Source organism: Hypanus sabinus, chromosome 1 (genome assembly GCF_030144855.1).
Source record: "Hypanus sabinus isolate sHypSab1 chromosome 1, sHypSab1.hap1, whole genome shotgun sequence".
Lineage (NCBI taxonomy): Eukaryota > Metazoa > Chordata > Chondrichthyes > Myliobatiformes > Dasyatidae > Hypanus > Hypanus sabinus.
Genome location: NC_082706.1, coordinates 34480019 through 34493659, shown reverse-complemented (window position 1 = coordinate 34493659; position 13641 = coordinate 34480019). Strand labels below are relative to the sequence as shown.

General features: G+C 44.5%; 1 long non-coding RNA gene across 3 annotated transcripts in view; it reads left to right on the top strand.

The window, feature by feature from the left end:
* Nucleotides 1-13641, top strand: part of LOC132392583 (uncharacterized) — a 46097-nt gene that overhangs the window by 14249 nt on the left and 18207 nt on the right. For all 3 annotated transcript variants that reach the window (XR_009511585.1, XR_009511586.1, XR_009511587.1), the window contains one exon: nucleotides 10933-11030. This is a non-coding gene — a long non-coding RNA (uncharacterized LOC132392583). The remainder of the gene's footprint in view (nucleotides 1-10932; nucleotides 11031-13641) is intronic.

Genomic DNA, 13641 nt, shown 5'->3' with positions numbered 1-13641 from the left:
TTAGTGATAAAGCATGGAACAGACCCTTCCGTCCAATGAGCCGCGCAGCCTGACCACAGGATAATGTACAATGAGTACGTCCTTTTTCACTGTGGGATGAAACCAGAGCACCCGGAGGAAACCCACACAGTCACAGAGAGAACGTACAAACTCCTTACCAGCATGGCCAGGGGTTGAAGCTGGGTTGCTGACTCTGTAACAGCGTTACCCCACCACACTGCCCCTACACCACCACGCCGTAACAGAGATCTTAGGCATACGTGCACGGATGAGCCTTATTGCCGGAAGTTGGGAGTTAAGAAATATGGAAGTACTGTTATGATTGTACAAGGCTCTGGTGACACTGTGTAGAGCTTTGGTCTCCTTAGAACCTGGAAGAAGTCTGAAAAGCAGGACCTCCAGGGTGGTTAACTCCGGTTTGCTTCCAGTTCCTCGTGCTGGTGAGGGCAGGAACAGGGAGACAGGGGATCTGAATGTGTGGCTGAGGAGCTGGTGCGGGAAACACTGTCTCAGATCTACGTGGACACCCAAAATGGCAGGAACGTGCAGCAGAAGCTCCAGTTCCCCCATTTTCTGTTTACCAGTACCGTTACAACTTTTTGACAGAGACTTCTTTACGTGGGGGTAGAGAGTTGTTGTACCGTCCAAGCAGAGAGCTAAAGTGTCGGAGGAGCTACATGTGGTCATCCAGACCTGGTTAAAATGGAGGTGTTGGTTCGAAGTTTTATCTGATTCGGGATGCTACCACGTCCAGAAGCTGCCAAGGGCAGTGCCTCTCCATCCCTGGCAGGTGATTCATGTGGATTTTCCCAGACCATTCACGGGCACAAATTTCTTGATAGTAGTGCATTACAAAGTGGGCAGAAGTGTTCCCAATAGCCTCCACTACAGCCTTGCACACTGTTGATGTGTTGTGAAGCCTCCTCTCAAGGACTGGATTTCCAGAACATTTAATCAGTGACAGTCCATTCCTATGAGAGGAATGAGACATATTACATATGCACTATATCATCCAGTTACAAATGGCTTGGTGGAAAGGTTTATCCAGAGTCCGAAAAACATGTCAGCAGCACACTCTACACTGACACTGAATCAGAAGTTAGCTAATCTCCGCCTTGCATATGGCAATACAGCACACTCCACGACCGACAACTCACCATCCTGGGGGGACATCCCTTGCGTTCACACTTGCATCTCCACAAACCCGGTTTCAGAAGGAACGTGTAGAATCAACAGCTGAGGCACATTGAGAGCGCCTCAGACAACGTCCTGGCAAGATGGTCAAAAGAGGGTCCTGAGAAAGATTGAGGACAGAACTGGACACCGTCCGACACAGTGGAGATGGTGCCTGATATCACCTGAAGATGACGCATCGATGGGTTGGCGAGAGCAGAGGCGATCGTCGGAGAAGAAAGGTGGCCACAGCTATCAGAATCACTTCCTGCGGTCTCAGAGCCAACTCCTACGACCACCACGGAGGAGGCCCTGGAAGCTGAGATTGTTTCACGGCCGCAAGTCTCACCTGCCGAGCAGAGTGATCCCCCCTGTCAGGAAAGACGTTATCCCACAAGAATAAGAAAGCCTCCACAGCGATTAAACCTTCAGCCCTGAATGGGACAATTTAAAATTTACTCTGCTGTAGATGTCTGTGTATAGTAGTTGTATTATATAGTACACTGTGCATACAGTTGAGATGCATTCTCTATTGAGTTGGAGTTTATAGCTAAGCAGGGAGGAGTGCTGTGTATTTAACATTTAAGTAATATTGTGAGTATATAGTTTGATAAGCATTCTTTATTGTTTACATAATGCATTGTTGGTTATCTGTGAAACTATGGAAATTACATATTTTACATTCGTGCCTCACTTAAAGTAAAATCTATATTAGACTTCTATTGCAAGCTCCATCTTTTTCTCACAATTAGAGTTAGGTTTTTGAGTTTCAAAACATAACAGTACATTCTCCCCGTAACTGCATGGGTTTCCTCCGGGTGCTTCGGTTTTCTCCCACAGTCCAAAGGTGTACCGATTAGTAGGCTAGTCAGTTGTTGTCAATTACCCTGTGATTAGACTAGTGTTAAATAGGTGGGCTGCCGGGTGAGGTTCATTGGGCCAGAACAGTCTGTTCCACACTGTAGCTCTATATAAAATGAAAAACACACCAGTAAACTCTGATTGGACAGAGAGCCGAGACAGAGTTTAGTACTCAGAAATGGTAAGTGAAACCTTTGGCAGTGAAAATAAGGAAGGACAAATGAACTAAGTAACAGATTTCTAACAGAAGTGGGAGGGTTTCAGGTCTGCATAACATCTTGAAATTAGAAAAGCACATTACAGACTGGTTAATAATACAAATATAACTCAGGGATTTATAAATAGAGGTGTCGGGTGCAAGGCCAGGAAGTTATGTTGGAGTCACAAGAGACTGTAGTTGCAGAAATGTGGGGCAGCAACAAACTGGACGGCACGGTAGCATAGTGGTTAGCACAATGGTTTGCAGTCCAGGTGACTGGGTTCAATTCCCACCGCTGCCTGTAAGGAGTTTCTACGTTCTCCCCATGACTGCGTGACTTTCCAATTTCCTCCCAAAGACCTACTGGTTAGTAGTTTAAGTGATCATTGTCTCAGATTAGGCTCAGATTAAATCAGGAGATTTAAGCAGCACAGCTCGAAGGGCCGAAAGGGCCTATTCTACGCTGTATCTCAATAAATAGATAAGGAAATCTGCTAGAAAGACTCTGTATGTTGAGCAGCATCCACTGGGGGAGAGGGAACTGTCAATGTCAGGACTGAGAGCGAAGAGAGGTGGTGGTAGAGTGAATAGTGCGTGTGGTGAGACGGGGCCAGGCAGGGTGAGGGATGGCTGAAGGGTGACAGACTGAGCCAGATATGGAAGGGAGGGGTGAAGCTGGGAGACAGGGACAGGTGGATGATAGAAGGAGGAAAACAAAAGGGAAGATGGATCCAGGCAGGGATTGAAGAAGACAAAGGATGTTGGATCTGCTTAGACCACAATCAGAATCAGGTTTATCATTACCGGCACATGTCGTGAAATTTATTAACTTAGCAGCAGCAGTTCAATGAAATACATAATATAGACGAAGAATAATAATAATAAATAAATCAATTACAGTATACATATATTGAATAGATTTTTAAATCATCCAAAAAACACAAATAATATATATTTTAAAAGTGAGGTAGTGTTCACGGGTTCAATGTCCATTTAGGAATCGGATGGCAGAGGGGAAGAAGCTGTTCCTGAATCGCTGAGTGTGTACCTTCAGGCTTCTGTCCCTCCTACCTGATGGTAACAGTGAGAAAAGGACATGCCCTGGGTGCTGGAGGTCCTTTATAATGGACACTGACTTTCTGAGACACCGCTCCTTGAAGATGTCCTGGGTACTTTGTGGGCTAGTACCCAAGATGGAACCGTCTAAATTTACAACCCTCTACAGTTTCTTTTGGTCCTGAGCAGTAGCACCCCCCCCCCCCACCCCCATACCAGACAGTGATGCAGCCTGTTAGAATGCTCACCATGGTACATCTATAGAAGTTTTTGGGTGTATTTGTTGACATATCAAATCTCTTCAAACTCCTAATGAAGTATAGTCACTGTCTTGCCTTCTTTATAACTGCATCAATATGCTAGGGCCAGTTTAGATCCTCAGAGATCTTGACGCCCAGGAATTTGAAGCTGCTCACTCTCTCTACTTCTGATCCCTCTATGAGGATTGGTATGTGTTCCTTCATCTTACCCTTCCTGAAGTCCACAATCAGCTCATTTGTCTTACTGACGTTGAGTGCCAGGTTGTTTCTGCGACACCACTCCATTGTTGGCATATCTCACTCCTGTAAGCCCCCTTGTCACCATTTGAGATTTTACCAACAATGGTTGTATCATCAGCAAATTTGTAGATGGTATTTGAGCTATGCCTAGTCACACAGTCATAGATATATAGAGAATAGAGCAGTGGGCTAAGCACACACCCCTGAGGTGCATCAGCGAGGAGGATATAGAGACATAGAAAAGCAACAGCACAAAACATGGCCCTTTGGCCCACAAAGCTGTGCTGTACATGCCCCTACCTTAGAACTACCAAGGCTTTACCCATAGCCCTCTATTGTTCTAAGCTCCATGTAGCCATTCAGGAGTCTCTTAAAAGACCCTATTGTTTCCACCTCCACCACCACCACCGGCAGCCCATTCCACGCACTCACCACTCTCTGTGTAAAAAAACTTAACCCTGACATACAGACAGACAGACATACTTTATTGATCCCGAGGGAAATTGGGTTTCGTTACAGTCGCAACAAACAAGAATAGTGGAGAAATATAGCAATATAAAACCATAAATAATTAAATAATCAACAAACACGAGGAAATCTGCAGATGCTGGAAATTCAAACAACAACACACTCAAAATGCTGGTGGAACACAGCAGGCCAGGCAGCATCTATAAGGAGAAGCACTGTCGACGTTTCGGGCCAAGACATCGACAGTGCTTCTCCCTATAGATGCTGCCTGGCCTGCTGTGTTCCACCAACATTTTGTGTGTGTTGTAATAATTAAATAATAATGTTAATCATGCCAAGTGGAAGTAAGTCCAGGACCAGCCTATTGGCTCAGGGTGTCTGACACTCCAAGGGAGGAGTTGTAAAGTTTGATGGCCACAGGCAGGAATGACTTCCTATGACGCTCAGTGTTACATCTCGGTGGGATGAGTCTCTGCTGAACGTACTCCTGTGCCTAACCAGTACATTATGGAGTGGATGGGAGACATTGTCCAAGATGGCATGCAACTTGGACAGCATCCTCTTTTCAGACACCACCGTCAGAGAGTCCAGTTCCACCCCCACAACGTCACTGGCCTTACAAATGGGTTTGTTAATTCTGTTGGTGTCTGCTACCCTCAGCCTGCTGCCCCAGCACACAACAGCAAACATGATAGCACTGGCCACCACAGCCTCGTAGAACATCCTCAGCATCGTCCGGCAGATGTTAAAGGACCTCAGTCTCCTCAGGAAATAGAGATGGCTCTGACCCTTCTTGTAGACAGCCTCAGTGTTCTTTGATCAATCCAGTTTATTGTCATTTCGTATCCCCAGGTATCTGTACTCCTCCACCATGTCCACACTGACCCCTTGGATGGAAACAGGGGTCACCGGTGCCTTAGCCCTCCTCGGGTCCACCACCAGCTCCTTAGTCTTTTTCACATTAAGCTGCAGATGATTCTGCTCGCACCATGTGAGAAAGTTTTCCACCATAGCCCTGTACTCGGCCTCATCCCCTCTGTACCTACTTCCAAGCACCTTAAAACTATACCCTCTCGAGCTAACCATTTCAGACCCAGGGTCTGCCTCTGTCTATCCACATGATCAATGCCTCTCATTATCTTGTACACCTCTATCAAGTCATCTTTCATCCTTCGTCACTCCAAGGAGAAAAGGCCAAGTTCACTCAACCTGTTTTCATAAGGCATTCTCCCCAATCCAGACAACATTCTTGTAAATCTCTTCTGCACCCTATCTATGGTTTCCACGTTCTTCCTATAGTAAAGCGACCAGAACTCCAAGAGGGGTCTGACCAGGGTCCTATATAGCTGCAACAGTACCTCTTGACTCTTAAACTCAATCCCACAATTGATGAAGGCCAATGCAACGTATGCCTTCTTAACCACAGAGTCAACCTGCGCAGCTGCTTTAAGTGTCCTATGAACTCAAACCCCAAGATCCCTCTGATTCTCCACACTGGCAAGACTCTTACCATTAATACTATATTCTGCCATCATATTTGACCTACCAAAATGAACCACTTCACACTTATCTGGGTTGAACTCCATCTGCCACTTCTCAGCCCAGTTTTACATCCTATCAATACCCCATTTTAACCTCTGACAGCCCCCCACACTATCCACAACACCTCCAACCTTTGTGTCATTGGCAAATTTACTAACCCATCCCTCCACTTCCTCATCCAAGTCATTTATAAAAATCATGAAGAGTAGGGGTCCCTGAGGCACACCACTGGTCACCGGCCTCCATGCAGAATATGACCCATCTACAACACCCATTGCCTTCTGTGGGCAAGCCAGTTCTGGATCCACAAAGCAATGCCCCCTTGAATCCCATGCCTCTTTACTTTCTCAATAAGCCTTGCATGGGGTACCTATCAAATGCCTTGCTGAAATCCATTGTTACATACCCGTGGATATCTTGTACTTGTCACGTGACAGTGGTGTTGAAGCTATACTGGACTTAAGGTAGTGTCTTGTGATGGTGGAGTGACATCATTTTCCCACCAGTGGAGGTCATGTGACAGGTTTTTTTTACAGGGTATAAAAGGAGGACCCCTCCCTGTGAGGAGGGGCAGTTCGTGGCTGGATTTGCCAGTTTGACTCCATGCCACTGTGTGGTCCAATATTATGACGCAGTTTGGTTGAAAGGTGGAGTTTTATTTAATGCCTGAAGTTTAAAAGGTCATTGCCGGCAGTTTCTTTATAATACTGCCAGTTAAAAATCAGTGTAGAGTGAAGATCGGAGTTCGGGAGCTAAAAGATCGAGGAAAGTCAATTTCAATGGTGAAACAGGTTCGACCTTGTTTGATCCTCATTTGGAAGGAATTCATTGGCTGTCCCTGTGGCAATCCTTGCGAATAATAGCAGAAAGGGTTGGGTACAGTTTTGTAAAGGAAAGGTCAGTGCCTTTAACCCATTTCATTTTCATCTTCGTAAATTCTCCGGGAAAAGTACAGTTCGACTGGGAACCGCAACGACACGACATGAAAGATAATTTAAATCATCTAAAAAGTCTCTCCTTTAATGGACTGTAAACATTTTGAACTTTTGCAGTACTACTTTGAAGAACTGTTTTTGCAACATCGCTTTAAGAACTGTTTTCGCTTTATTCCGTTAAGAACTGTTTAAGCTGCCGCACGGCAGCTGATTTCTGGTTACGTTAGTGGTTTGTTTACTTTTGGGGTATTTGTTTTCCAGTGTTTAATAAATGTTTTATTTGTTATAAGAAACCCTGCCTCACTTATATATTTATTGTTGCTGAATCCGTAACACCATATACACAACATCTACGGCTCTACCTTCATCAATGTGTTTAGTCACATTCTCAAAAAATTCAGTCAAGCCCGTAAGGCACGACCTACCTTTCACAAAGCCATGCTGACTATTCCTAATCATATTATGCCTCTCAAAATGTTCATAAATCCAGCCTCTCAGGATCTTCTCCATCAACTTACCAACCACTGAAGTAAGACTCACTGCCCTATAATTTCCTGGGCTATCCTTACTCCCTTTCTTGAATAAGGGAACAACATCAGCAACCTTCTAACCCTCCGAAACCTCTCCCGTCCTTATTGATGATGCAAAGGTCATTGCCAGAGGCTCAGCAATCTCCTCCCTCACTTCCCACAGTAGCCTGGGGTATATCCCGTCCGGTCCAGGTGACTTGTCCAACTTGATGCTTTCCAAAGGCTCCAGCACATCCTCTTTCTTAATATCTACATTCTCAAGTTTTTCAGTCCACTGTAAGTCATCCCTACACTCGCCAAGATCCTTTTCAGTAGTGAATACTGAAGCGAAGTAGTCATTAAGTACCTCTGCTATTTCCTCCGGTTCCATGCACGCTTTTCCATTGTCACACTTGATTGGTCATATTCTCACGTCTTCTCCTCTTGCTCTTCACATACCTGTAGAATGCCTTGGGGTTTTCCTTAATCCTGTCCACCAAGGCCTTCTCATGGCTCCTTCTGGCTCTCCTAATTTCATTCTTAAGCTCCTTCCTGCTAGCCTTATGATCTTCTAGATTCATATCATTACCTAGTTTTTTGAACCTTTTGTAAGCTCTTCTTTTCTTCTTGACTAGATTTACAACAACCTTTGTGCACCAGGGATCTTGTACCCTACCATCCTCTCCATGTCTCATTGGAACGTACCTACGCAGAACCCCAAGCAAATATCCCCTGAAAAGTTGCCACATTTTTTCCATATGTTTCCCTGAGAACACCTGTTTCCAATTTATGCTTCCGTTCCTGCCTGATAGCCTCATAGTTCCCCTTATTCCAATTAAATGTTTCCCTAACTTGTCTGTTCCTATCCCTCTCCAATGATAGAATTGGAATTGTGATCACTATCTCCAAAATGCTCTCCCACTGAGAGAGCTGACACCTGACCAGGTTCAGTTCCCAATACCAGACCAAATACAGCCTCTCCTTTGTGTCAAGAAACCTTCCTGAACATGCCTAACAAACTCCACCCAATCTAAACCCCTCACTCCAGGGAGATGCCAATCAATATTTGGGAAATTAAAATCTCCAGCACAACAACCCTGTTATTATTACTCCTTTCCAGAATCTGTCTCCATATCTGCTCCTCAATGTCTCTGTTGGGTGGTCTATATATTCCTAACTTCCACCCACAGAGACTCCGTAGACAACCCCTCCATGACTTCCTCCTTTTCTGCAGCCGTGACACCATCTCTTATTAACAGTGCCACGCCCCCACCTCTGTCGCCTCCCTCCCTGTCCTTTCTGAAACATCTAAAGCTTGGCACTTGAAGTAGCCATTCCTGTCCCTGCACCATCCAAGTCTCCGTAATGGCCACAACATCATAGCTCCAAATGATGATCCACACTCTAAGCTCATCCACTTTATTCGTGATACTCCTTGCATTAAAATAGACACAGCTCAAACCATCAGACTGAGGACGTCCCTTCTCTATCACCTGCCTATCCTCCCTTTCGCACTGTCTCCAAGCTTTCTCTATTTGAGAGCCAACCACCCCTTCCTCCATCTCCTCAGTTCAGTTCCCACCCTCATCAATTCTAGTTTAAACTCTCCCAATAGCCTTAGCAAATCTCCCCACCAGGATATTGGTCCCCCTGGGATTCAAGTGCAACCCATCCTTTTTGTACAGGTCACAGCTGCCCCAGAAGAGGTCCCAATGATCCAAAAATCTGAATCCTTGCCCCCTGCTCGAATCCCTCAGCTACGCATTTATTCTCCACCTCATTGTATTCCTATATTCACTGTCACATGGCACAGGCAATAATCCCGTGATTACTACCTTGTTATCGCCAATCTGCACAGATTGTGGTCTTCCAGTTAGGAAGTTGAGGATCCATTTGCAGAGGGAGGTACAGAGGCCCAGGTTCTGCAAATTCTCGATCAGGATTGTGGAAATGATGGTATTAAGTGCTGAGCTATTGTCGATGAACAGCATCCTGACATTAGTGTTTGTGTTGTCCAGGTGGTCTAAGGCCGTGTGAAGAGTCATTGAAATTGCATCTGTCATTAACCTATTGTGGCGATAGACAAATTGCAATGGGTCCAGGTCTTTGCTGAGGCAGGAGTTCAGTCTAGTCATGACCAACCTCTCAAAGCACTTCATCACTGTAGATATGAGTGCTACCGGGTGATAGTCATTAAGGCAGCCCACATTATTCTTCTTAGACACTGGTGTAATTGTTGCCTTTTTGAAGCAAGTGGGAACTTACACCCATAGCAGTGAGAGATTGAAAATGTCTTTGAATACTCCCACCAGTTGGTTGGCACAGGTTTTCAGAGCCTTACCAGGTACTCCACCGGGACCTTCCGCCTTGCGAGGGTTCGCTCTCTTTAAAGACAGCGTAACATTGGTATCTGAGACAGAGATATCAGGGTCATCAGGTGCAACAGGGATCTTCACAGCTGTAGTTGTGTTCTCCCTTTCAAAGCGGGGATGGAAGGTGTTGAGTTCATCTGGTAGTGAAGCATCGCTGCCATTCATGCTATTGGGCTTCACTTTGTAGGAAGTAATGTCTTGCAGACTCTGCAGAGTAGCAGTGCATCTGATGTCGCCTCCAACCTCTTTCGAGATTGTCTCCTTAAGAGGGGCATTACTTTCAATCATGGTCTCCAGGCAGTGGAAAAACGTGAAATTGTGCAAGTGGTGAAGAAGTGGATTACAGTGATGATTTGATGGATTTCACAGCGATAGATTGAAGGGAGAAGGCCACGATGAGAATTAGGATTGTGGGGAGGTTTGAAAGAAAATGACAAGATAACCAGTGTTTGGGCAAAGTAAATGGAAGAAAGCTATTCTCACCTGTGGACAGTTTAAGGACTAAAGGTTCTCAGGTTTAACATTTTGAGAAAAAGATAAAAAGAATGTGAGGTTCTTCTTACAGAGAGTACTCAGGAACTGGAATTCGTTGCTCATGAAGTGGTTAAAAGCAGACCCTTACATTAGAGTTCTCAGAGGAGAGTTAGATACTTGAGAAAGGACAATTAGCATGGTATCAGGGAAGGAGAGGGAAAGCAGAACTGCTGGATTACTCTCCGCAGAGCAAATGTAGACTGGTCTGACTGGCCACCTCTGCTGAGTTCTGATCTGTGATTTCAAACTTTCTCCGAGGAGTAATGTCAGAATAAACAGGAAGAAGGATATCAGTTGGCTGGTCAGTGGTGGTGTCAGCTCATTGGGATGGTGGCAATAGAGTATGGGTTGACTGACTTCTATTTGGTTTGCCAATAAAAAGTTGTCCCATTGGCTTCAGGTGTCCTCTGCCTCTCCATATTGTTTATGAGATCATTAATTAATTCCATTGTCACTGTCCTCAGTTCCTAAACATTGCCATTCTCTGCACACAACAGTCCTAGCTCATGCCTACTCCCCCGTACCTCTTGCCCTAATAAGCACCCTCCTCAAAAGCAGTAGGGTCATGACAGCTGTCCTTAACATCCCAAGGTTATGGGCAGCAATACCAGTTATAATTCCTGGTGGGGAACCTTTGGACTCTGACAGTGTTCATTGGTGTAAGGTTCACAAATGAAGAATTGACATGGAATGATGAATGGAGATTTTTTTTATTTAAAAGAAGAGATTGTTGTACAAAAATATTAACTTGGTGTGTGGAAATTTTTTTACAATTGGTTATAGATATTGGCAGTCCCGAGTCTGAAAACTGGAAGACAGACAGACCATTCCTTGTTCCTGAAGGACACAGATACCAACGTTGACATGGAATTTCGGTGCAGGTTGGAACATCGTTGGGAGGGTTGGTTGGCGCTCATGGTCGGACAGAGTGAAGCAGTAGGGTGGCATCTTTAGTCTGGTTCTGCTCATTAATCAGGATCAGTGATTTCTGCTGATAATACTCAATCAGTTCTGGAATGTTGTTAAAGATCTAAAAGCAAACCAAAAAAAGTGTTAGTTAGAATACAAAGACTGCTTAGGAAAAACCCTGGCCTAGAGATGCAACATCTAGAACATACTGAGGAGACTATAGCTAGATGGTTTTGCTACTTTCAGAGGTGCCCTCCCTTTGTGACTACTTGTAGAAAGGAGGATTGGGAAGGAGACTGAAACCAGGAGATGAATGGTGGGAACGACTGGGATGGGGAGACTTTCATCGATGGGGAGCAGGATTGAAGAGGTGATGGTGCAAGGCAAAAAGAGGCCATGAAGTGTCCTTGGCAGGTAAGGTTAAAGAGAATCCTAAGTTATACATATAGGAGCAAGAGGGTAGCTCGAGAAAGAGTGGATTCCTTAGGGATAAAGATCTATGTGTGGAGCCAGACAATGTCCTAGATGATTATTTCTCATTTGTATCCACAAGGAGAAAGAAATAAAGGATAGTGAGTTCAGGGAGAGTTGCATTATCAGTCTGCACTATGTCAGTATTAAAAAGATGGAAGTGATATATGTCTTGGAATGTATAAGGGTGGTTGAATCCCCAGAGCCAAGTAAGATTGATCCTAAAGTGGTATGGAAAAACAAGGAAGGGGAAAGCTCGAGTCCTGATGAAGATAGGTAAAGTCCTGATGAAGATAGGTAAAGCACCAGAAGATAGGTAAAGTCCTGATGAAGATAGGTAAAGCACCAGAAGATGGAGGAGAGCAAATATTGTTGCTTTATTTAAGAATGGTATATTTGTAATGCAGTTTGATGGAAGGAGGACAGGAGGTGTCCACATGGACGTTCCTAAGGCTTTAAACATGGTCCTGCTTGGTAGGCTGGTCCAGAATGTTAAAATACATAGATCTAAATTTGGCTTTGTGTTAAACTAGTCATAAACTAGGAGTGGAGGAAGTCAAAGTTCAAAGTAAATTTATTATCAAAGTCTATGTATCGTATCACCATATATAACCCTGAGATTTGTTTTCTTGTGTGCATGCTCAGTAATTCTAAGAACTATAACAGAATCAATGAAGAACCACACCCAACAAGGTGGATAAACAAGCAATGTGCAAAAGGCAACAAACTGTGAAAATACAAAAGGGAAAAAAGAGATAATAATACATGAATAGGCAATAAATATCAAAAACATGAGATGGCAGGTCCTTGAAAAGGAGTCCGTAGGTTGTGGGAACATTTCAATGATGGGGCAAGCGAATTGAATGAAGTTATCCCCACTGCTTCAAGAACCTAATGGTTGAGGGGTGATAACCGTTCCTGAACCTGGAGGGGTGAGTCCTGAGGTTTCGGTACCTTCTTGCTGATGGCAGCAGTGAGAAGAGAGCATGACCTGGGTGGTGGGGGTCCCTGATGATGGACGCTACTTTCCTGTGACAACACTCCATGTAGATGTGCTCAATGGTAGGGAAGGCTTTACCTATGATGGACTGAGCTGTATCGACTACTTTTTGTAGGATCTTCCGTTCAAGGGCTTTAGTATTTCTATAACAAGCCGCAATACAACCAATCAATATACTCTCCACCACACATCTATAGAAGCTTGTCAAAATTTTAGATGTTATGCCGAATCTTCATTAACTTCTAAGGATCTGAAGGTACTGCTGTGCTTTTTCTGTAATTGCACTCACGTTAGGGCCCAGGACAGGTCCTCCGAAATGATAACAATTTAAAGTTGCTGACCCTCTCCACCTCCGGCTGCCTGATGAAGACCTGTGGTTTCATCCTCCTGAAGTCGATAATCAGCTCCTTGGTCTTGCTGAGGTTGAGTGCAAGGTGGTTGTTGTGGCACCAATCAGCCAGATTTTCAATCTCCCTTCTATATGCTGATTCAGCCAACGACCGTGGTGTCGTCAGCAAATTTAAATATGGCATTGGAGCTCTGCTTAGCCACACAGTCATAAGTGCAAAGCAAGCTGAGCAGGGAGCTAAGCACTCTGCCTGGTCGTGCACCAATGCTGCTGCAGATTGTGAAGTTTTTGCCATTTAAACTGACAGGGTTCCGCAAGTGAGGGAACAGTGGATCGAATTGCACAGGGAAGTATCTTGAGCCAGTAGTGTCCAACAGGGGTCAGTGCTGTGGTACACCATTGTTGCTTGTGAATTCAACTTGCATGTTAATTTAGAAGTTATGATGAGTAAATCTGTAAGTTACAGGAAAGTCAGTGATTTACGGCAAGGAAGGCTGTCTTATTCAACGGTGGATATAGGTCAGATGGAAAGCTGAACAGATTTGATGCATTTTGGGAAACTGAGAAGAGGTAAGACATATACAGTGAATGGTAGGACGCTAGGGAATCTCAATGAGCAGTAGGAGCTCATAAAATTAAGTTTGTGATTCTGTGAAAGGAACAACACAGATAGATGGGGTGGTGATAGGCTGATAGCCTGATTCTTAGGTCAGGACATAGAATATAAATTTGGGACTTAATGTTGCATCTATAGATAATTCCT